We start from the raw sequence: 7,547 nt of genomic DNA, 5'->3' as shown, positions 1-7,547 counted from the left end.
GTTCCAGTTAGAGAAGAGCAGGGCGCGCCGGGTTCTATTGCACACTATGGTGTGCGTGCAGCACATGTCAAAAAGGAGGAAGAAATTACTTGGAAAAGGATGAAAACCACTACGAGAAAGGATGGAAATATTTGGGGAACAGAACATATTGGGGGAACAAAAAAGGATCTGGAAAGTTTTTCCCGCAAGGAAATGATCAATAGCCGGGCGTGGTGGCACACGCCTGTAATCCCCGCGCTTGGCAGAGGATCGCGCAGGTTTGAAGCCAGCCGCGCTGGCTTAAGAGACTGTTTCCAAATTAAAATAAATAAATAAATAAATAAATAAATAAATAAATAAATAAATAGGTCTGGGAGATATCCCAGAGGTAGAAGGGTTTCCAGGAACCCCAGTACCACAAATAAATAAATAAATAAACAAAAATAAAAAAGACTTAAAAAAAATGATCAATGACTGAGGAATATGTACAACCCGATTTAAACATGACACAGTACATTTCTGGAGTGAAACAGTACACGGTGCATCATCACACACCAAATGATACACAGGATGTGTCCAGCAATGGAGGCCTCAAGAGAGAGAAATAAACAAGAACAGCCCAGTGGACGACGGCGGCCTTGCCTGAGGCAGGCTGGAAGAGGAGCTGGCTTGGGGATGAGTCCTGGGCTCCCACTTGGACATGTTCATTCGTCCTTGTCTGTAAAATCTGAAGCAGAGATGACGGGTGGGCAGGTGGACATTCAAGTTCAGGGTTTACAGAGCCTGGCGGGCTGGCCCGCCATCGGAGGAATTGTGTATGGAAGGGGTGTAGTACTATGGAAATGAAAGAAATCACCCAGGGAAAGAAAAACAGGAGAGATGGTGGCCCCACGCTGGAGCCTGGAAATGTTGACTCTTGAGAGAGGAGACGAGAAGACGAGGAGAGGTCAGAGGAAAATCCAGAGCGCGGCCATCTGGGGGCCAAGAGGAGACTGGCCAGCCGTGCGCCAAGTTCCATCGCCCTTGAGAAGCCATGTCCTTCCCGCCCCGGCTCCCAGTTGAGCCCCCTTCTCCCCTCCGCTCCCCCTCACTCCATTTGCAGTGTGTATCGTTGATTCGGAATCCCCGGTGCCCCGTAGAGTGATTGTTTATGAATGAATGAAATAAAGGTTTGCACCGAGCGCTGTCCCTTTTGGGGACAGGTTATTATTTTCCAACCCTTTTCAAAGAGAGTTCTTAGGTGGTCTTGGGCTCAGACCTCAACACCTCATCTTTCTCTCCGGGCCCCTCACATCATCCCTACTATGAAATCCAGTTCAAAAAAGAAGCAGCGGGGTTTTCAACAGCCATGTTACATTCCCCTCTGCTTATAAAGTCAGCTCGGTTTGGAAACAGAAAAGCCAAGACCGAACTCAGTGTGAGGGATCTGGAATGCCCCACCAAAAGCTCATGTGTGGAAAGTTTGGTCCTCAACACAGCAAGGTCCAGAGGCGGGGCATGGCTGGGGGGGGAACCGGGGGTGTAGCCTTGAAGACTGTACCTGTCCCTGGACCCCTCCCTCTCTGCTTCCTGCCTGCCTTGAGCTAAGTAACTTCTCTGGCCTCGCCCTGCTGCCATGGACTGGACAACCATGGACTGTACCTTAAAAACCATGAGCCCAAACCAACATTTCTCTTCTAAGATGTCAGGTACAACTTTCTTTTTTATCCTTTTTTTCCCCCCCTTATGTACTGGGGATTGAAGCCAGAGGCATCCTACTTCCAAGCTATGTCCCCAACCCTTCCAAGCTATGTCCCTCTGAGGCAGAGACAGGAGGATCACGCAGGTTCGAAGCCAGCCTTGCTGGCTTAAGAGACCCTGTTTCCAAATAAAAAATATAAAATAGGTCTGGGAGTGTAACCCGGAGGTAGAAGGGCTTCCAGGAACCCCAGTACCAACCAAAAAAAAAGCCAGGCATGGTGGCGCACGCTTGTAATCCCATGCTTGGGAGGCGGAGACAGGAGGATCGCGCTGGTTCAAAGCCAGTCACGCTGGCTTAAGATTCCCTGTTTCCAAATAAAAAAAATACTAAAATAGGTCTGGGAATATAGCTTGGAGGTAGAAGGGCTTTCAGGAACCCCAGTACCACCAAAATAAATAATTAATTATTTAATTTAATTAAAATAGGGTAAATGTGTAGCTTGGTGTTAGAATATTCCTGGGTTTAATCCCCAGTACCACAAAAAACAAACAAACAAAAAAATAGAAATAAGACTAGTGAAGATTGTAAGAGATAATGTCTATAAAATCCTTAGTACTGTGCCTTGCCATAGGACACATACTCAAGAAAAAGTCATTGGGAGGGTCCAGTGAGGCCGCCACCGTCCTGGTACTTAGCAAGCACTCAAGATACTCTGAAGGGAAGGAGTGAGCTTCCGGATTAAGAGCCTGTTACACAGAGAAATGCAGGGAGATGCAAACTGGAGACTCCAGAGGCTTGCCCATCTGTTCCGAGCCGCCTGATTAAGCGCTGTCTGGGAGTAGGACTGACTGGTTTTTCTGATCCAGCCTCAGATGCTGCCCCGACACTCTGTGCGGGCTGAGACCAGAGCTCGTCTGGGCTTTGCCGACCCACCTGCTGAGGATCAAACGCAAACCGTCTCCCAACTAGAAGGGGCGTTAAACATAGCCACGTGCAAACGCTCCCGGTAGAGAACTGGGATGTTCAGTTCAGGCCGAGTCGGAATCAGCCACGCTCCGAATGCCCTCCCCAAATAGGCAAGTGTTTATGATTAAATTTCAGCACTGGCATCAGAGGCAACTCTCTGAGTCCGTGTGCGTGTGTGCGTGCGTGCGTGCGTGTGTGTGTGTGTGTGTGTGCATGTGTGTTACTCAGAATTAAACCCATGGGCATTCTACCGCTGAGCTATACCCCCAGCCCCATTTTATTTTTTATTTTGAAACATGTTCTCACCAAGTTGCCGAGGGCTCTGCTAAGTTGCCGAGGCTGGCCTCGAACCCGCGAGCCTCCTGTCTCAGCCTTCCCAGTACTGCAGCATCATGCCGGGCAGGGCCCATTTCTCTCTGGACTTCCTAAATGGCTTGGATCTGCTTGCCTTTTTTTGCTAATGCCAATGAACACTCTGGGGTGAGACTTAGAGCTGCAAGCCGTCTGAGCGGGCCAACTCTGCGTCCTGTGACAAGGCACCAGACACGGGCAGAGGAGCCGCACTTCCCGGAATCTGGAACCCAAGTCGCCAGGAAAGACAGGGTTGGCAGGGCAGCCCATGGGTCTTTTAAAACACTTTTAATTTTTCTCTCTGGACAAACAGGAGGCACTTGGCAGCTGGCGTGCTCTAAAAATTCTTCTCCTATGTGTTTGTCTCTCGGAAGTTTCAAAACAGTGTAATTCAGAAGATTGCTGGTTGACTGTCTTACATACCAGGCAAGAGACGCCAGCTTGCTTCCAAGTTCACACAAGGGGCAGAGAGGCGGACACCTTGTTTCAAGGGGAGAGTGGGACCAATGTCCCCTGACCCTGCCGCTGGGTGAACTCGGCCAGCCCTGGACGCAGAGCCCTCCTGCTAACTCTAGGACCCTCTGACTAACGCTTTTTTTCTCTGTCAATCCTGGGGCCCCTGATGCGCAGGGAACTGGGCTCTTCAGGGAACACTCACACCGCTGTTCCCAGGACCTGTGCGGATTGTGCTAGACATGGAGGGCTTCCCCGGAGGGTCAGACAGACTGTCCACAGGGCCCACAAACGAATGTTGCCCCGCGGGATGTGGTGGAGCATGTCTATAATCCCAGTGCGTGAGAGGCTGAGACAGGAGGGTTGTGGGTTTGAGGACAGTCTCTGCAGTGTCTCAAGACTCAGCAACCTAGCGAGACCTTGTTTCAAAACAAACAAAAAATGAAAAGTGTGGGAGGAATTGGGGAGTATAGCTCAGTGGTAAAATGCCCCTGGGTTTAATTTCCAGTATTATATTAAAAATATATAGATTTCCTACCAACAGAGAACAGCACAACCACCCCCAACTGGGCAGAGTGAAAATATTGCTCCCAAACAGATTCCTGCCTGGATGGGATTCCGTCCCTGAGGGCCTGTTTCCTCCATCACACAGCGGGGGATGGGTGAACCTCTCCACCAGAGGCCCTGGAGAATCCATCCCCTCCGGGTGCAGGGGCGGGAAAGGGAGGGCAGCCCGGAACCTCAGACCCTGCCCCGACCCTGCCCCGAGGGGCCGGCCTGCCGCTTCCAGCCTCCAGCACCTGGGGCCTCAGTGATGGGTTCAGACTGCCCACCCCCCCAGAAATGCAATCTGAGTGTCAGCAAGAGCTTCTGCCAGGGATTCCTGGACCAATGCAGACCTAGGCTGCTGAGCCCAGGGGTCCTTGGAGCTGAGGTCAGTGACAAGACCACCACAGCGTCCATTCCCGAGGGCTAAGTTTCAGGTGGTGACACGCTGAAAAGAATAACAAGCGTTCAGGGGTGAGCTGGGTGTCACCTCGTTCACAGGGCTGGGTGGAACCCAGGGCCCTGCACCCAAGCCTCCACCGGCTGGGCCCCCAGATCTTTGATTATGAAACAAAGTGTTTAGATCCAGCTTCCTGGGGAAAAATTAGGCTAGGGTTAAGAGTCCTAGATGCAGGACTTGGGCAAGTTGCTGGGGTTTTTGGTCCTAGGGATGGAGCCCAGGGATGTTGTATCTCTGAGCCACATCCCCAGACTTACTTTATTTTTAATTTTTTTAATTTTTTTTTTTTTTTTTTTTTTTTTGGTGATACTGGAGGTTGAACCCTGGGGCATTCTACCTCTGAGCAATACCCTTAAGCCCTATTTTATTTTTTATTTTGAAATAGCTTGCCGAGTTGATGGGGGTCTCCCTAAATTGCTGAGTCTGTCCTCAAATTTGCAAATCCTCCTGCCTCAGCCTCCCAAGCACTGGGATTACAGGTGTGTGCCACCACCCCCAGCATTGTGCAAGTTACTTTAGCCCTCTGAGCTTGTCTCCTGTAGAAAGTAGAGATGCAAACACCCTCCCCACAGAGCTCTGGATGGGACAGAAGCAGATCATGTCTATGAAGCCCATGTGCCCAGCCGTCAGTAAACATCCCACAAAGGGCAGCTATAATGATGATGGTGCTTCTAGTACAATTAGTAGTGTACACTAATTGTACACAATAATGGGTCTCATTGTGACAATTTCATACATGCACACAACAAACCCTGATAGCGTCCACCGTCCTTATTCCTCTAACCCTCCCTCCCAGTGCTAATGTGTGTGTGTGTGTGTGTGTGTGTGTGTGTGTGTGTGTGTGTGTATTTGTTCATTCCTAGGGATTGAACCCAGGGCCCTTCTACTCCCCCAGCACTGCTTTTTGGGTTGTTGTTATTATTATTAACAATCATTATTAATCATAATATTGTTATTAATTGTTGTTATTATTTTGATGATTGTTATTATTATTTTGGTACTGAGGATGGAACCCAGGGGCATACTACCGCCAAAGCTACACCCCCAGCTCTATTTTATTATTTTATTTTGAAACAGGGTCTCACTAAGTTGTGGAGGGTCTCACTAAGTTGAAGGGGGCCTCAAGACCTGCGATCCTCCTGTCTTGGTCTCCCAAGTACTGGGATTACATGCGTGCACCACCATGCCCAGCACTTAATTGTATTTTGAAACAGGGTCCCATGATGTCAATGGAAGTCTCACTGCTGACTGAGGGTGGCTGTCCTCACCCCCTTTTAAAAGCCCTTTTCAAAAATGAATTAATTGGTTAATTAATTTTTTGTGATACTGGGGGTAGAATAACATGGGCATTCTACCTCCAAACGTATACCCTTGGCCCTATTTTATTCCTTTTTATTTTGAAACAGGGTCTCACTAAGTTGCAGAGGGCCTCACTAAGTAGCTGAGGCTGGCCATGAACCTGTGATCCTCCTGTCTCAGCCTCCCAAGTACTGGGATTACAAGCATGTGCCACCATTCCTGGCTTAATTAATTAATTAATTAATTATTTTTTGTGGTACTGGGGGTAGAACCCAGAGGCTTTCTACTTTCGGGCTATACTCCCAGACCCATTTTATATTTTATTTGGACCCAGGGTCTCACTAAGTTGTTGAGGCTGGCTTCGAACCTGCACGATCCTCCTGTCTCAGCCTCCCAAGTGCGGGGATTACAAGCGTGCGCCACCATGCCTGGCTTAATTAATTTTTTAAACAGGGTCTCCCAGGTACTGGGATTGCAGGCATGCGCCGCCACGCCAGGCTGACAGTGCTTTTTAAGGGAAGAGACTGAAGTCCTGAAACAAGCTGAGCTGTGGCTTCTTCACTTGAGAGGGGGTCTTGGAATTCTGCCAAAGTACCTCACAGAGAGCTGTGGGGAGCCCACACCCCACTGAGCACTGATATTAAAGCCAGCCCAGCATGCATGCAGCCCAGCAGCTCCCAGTGTTTGCTGGGTGTGGGTATTGTGCGGAGGCCAGCAGGCCAGGGCAGCCCAGCGCCAGCCGTCTAACGTGGAGTCACGGCCTTCTCCAGCCTCAGTCTCCCTGTCTGTGGAACAAGTCTTTTGGACCTTAATGTCCCCCAGGGGCCTTCCTGACTGACCCAGGACCTGGAGGAGAATCAGCCATAGGCTGGCGAGCTCGGTCTGCGGGAGGGCGGGCCGCTCGAGAGCCACAGGAGCGCACCTGGTGGCAGAGGCCCCGTGGATTCCATGACTCAAGGATGAAATGGTAGGATTTACCGACTGGCGTCCCTGGAGGCCCAGGCTGGCCACCGAGAGCTGAAGAGCTGGGCATCTGATCCTCACTGCCTGGGCCTGGATCCTGCTAGGGCGGTTCTGGGAACTGAACCCAGGGGCCCTCCACCACTGAGCTACATGTGTAGCTATTTTTATTTGTTATTTCTCTTTCCTTCCTTTCTTTCTTTCTTTCTTTCTTTCTTTCTTTCTTTCTTTCTTTCTTTCTTTCTTTCTTTCTTTCACTGAGGATGGAACCCAGGGGCATTCTACCTCCGATCTACACCCTTAGCCCTATTTTTAATTATTTGTTTTCAAACAGGGTTTCACTGAGTTGCAAAGGGCCTCGTGTAGTAGCCGAGGCTGGCCACGAGCCGTGATCCTCCTGTCTCAGCCTCCCAAATGCTGGGATTACAAGCGTGTGCCACCACGCCCGGCTTTATTTTTTATTTTTGAAATAAGGCCTTCATAAGTCACTATGCATTGGCCATGAACCTGTGATCCTCCTGTCTCAGCCTCCCAAGTACTGGAGTTACAGGCCTACACCACCATACCCAGTTCTGCATTCCTTTTGGTAAAACGGGTCCCCAAATGGAATCAGCTACGAGCCTTGAGAAACCTGGATTCTTCCGAAGTAAGCGAGGTCAGGCTCTGGCCTAAAACCTTTCCAGTCTGTCAACTATACTTCCATCAGCCCTGGGAAGTGACTTTCTTTTATTAATCCCATTTTACAGATGTGAAGACAGAGGCTCAGAAAGGTTAAGTAGCTTGCCGCAGGTCACACAGCATCAAGTTGGGATGGGGGGGGCTGGGATCCAGATCCTGGGCATTGGCCTCCAG

The sequence above is a fragment of the Muscardinus avellanarius genome (genome assembly GCF_963383645.1).
Source record: "Muscardinus avellanarius genome assembly, chromosome: 13".
NCBI classification, from domain to species: Eukaryota; Metazoa; Chordata; class Mammalia; order Rodentia; family Gliridae; genus Muscardinus; species Muscardinus avellanarius.
Note: the sequence above shows the minus strand (reverse complement) of the source record.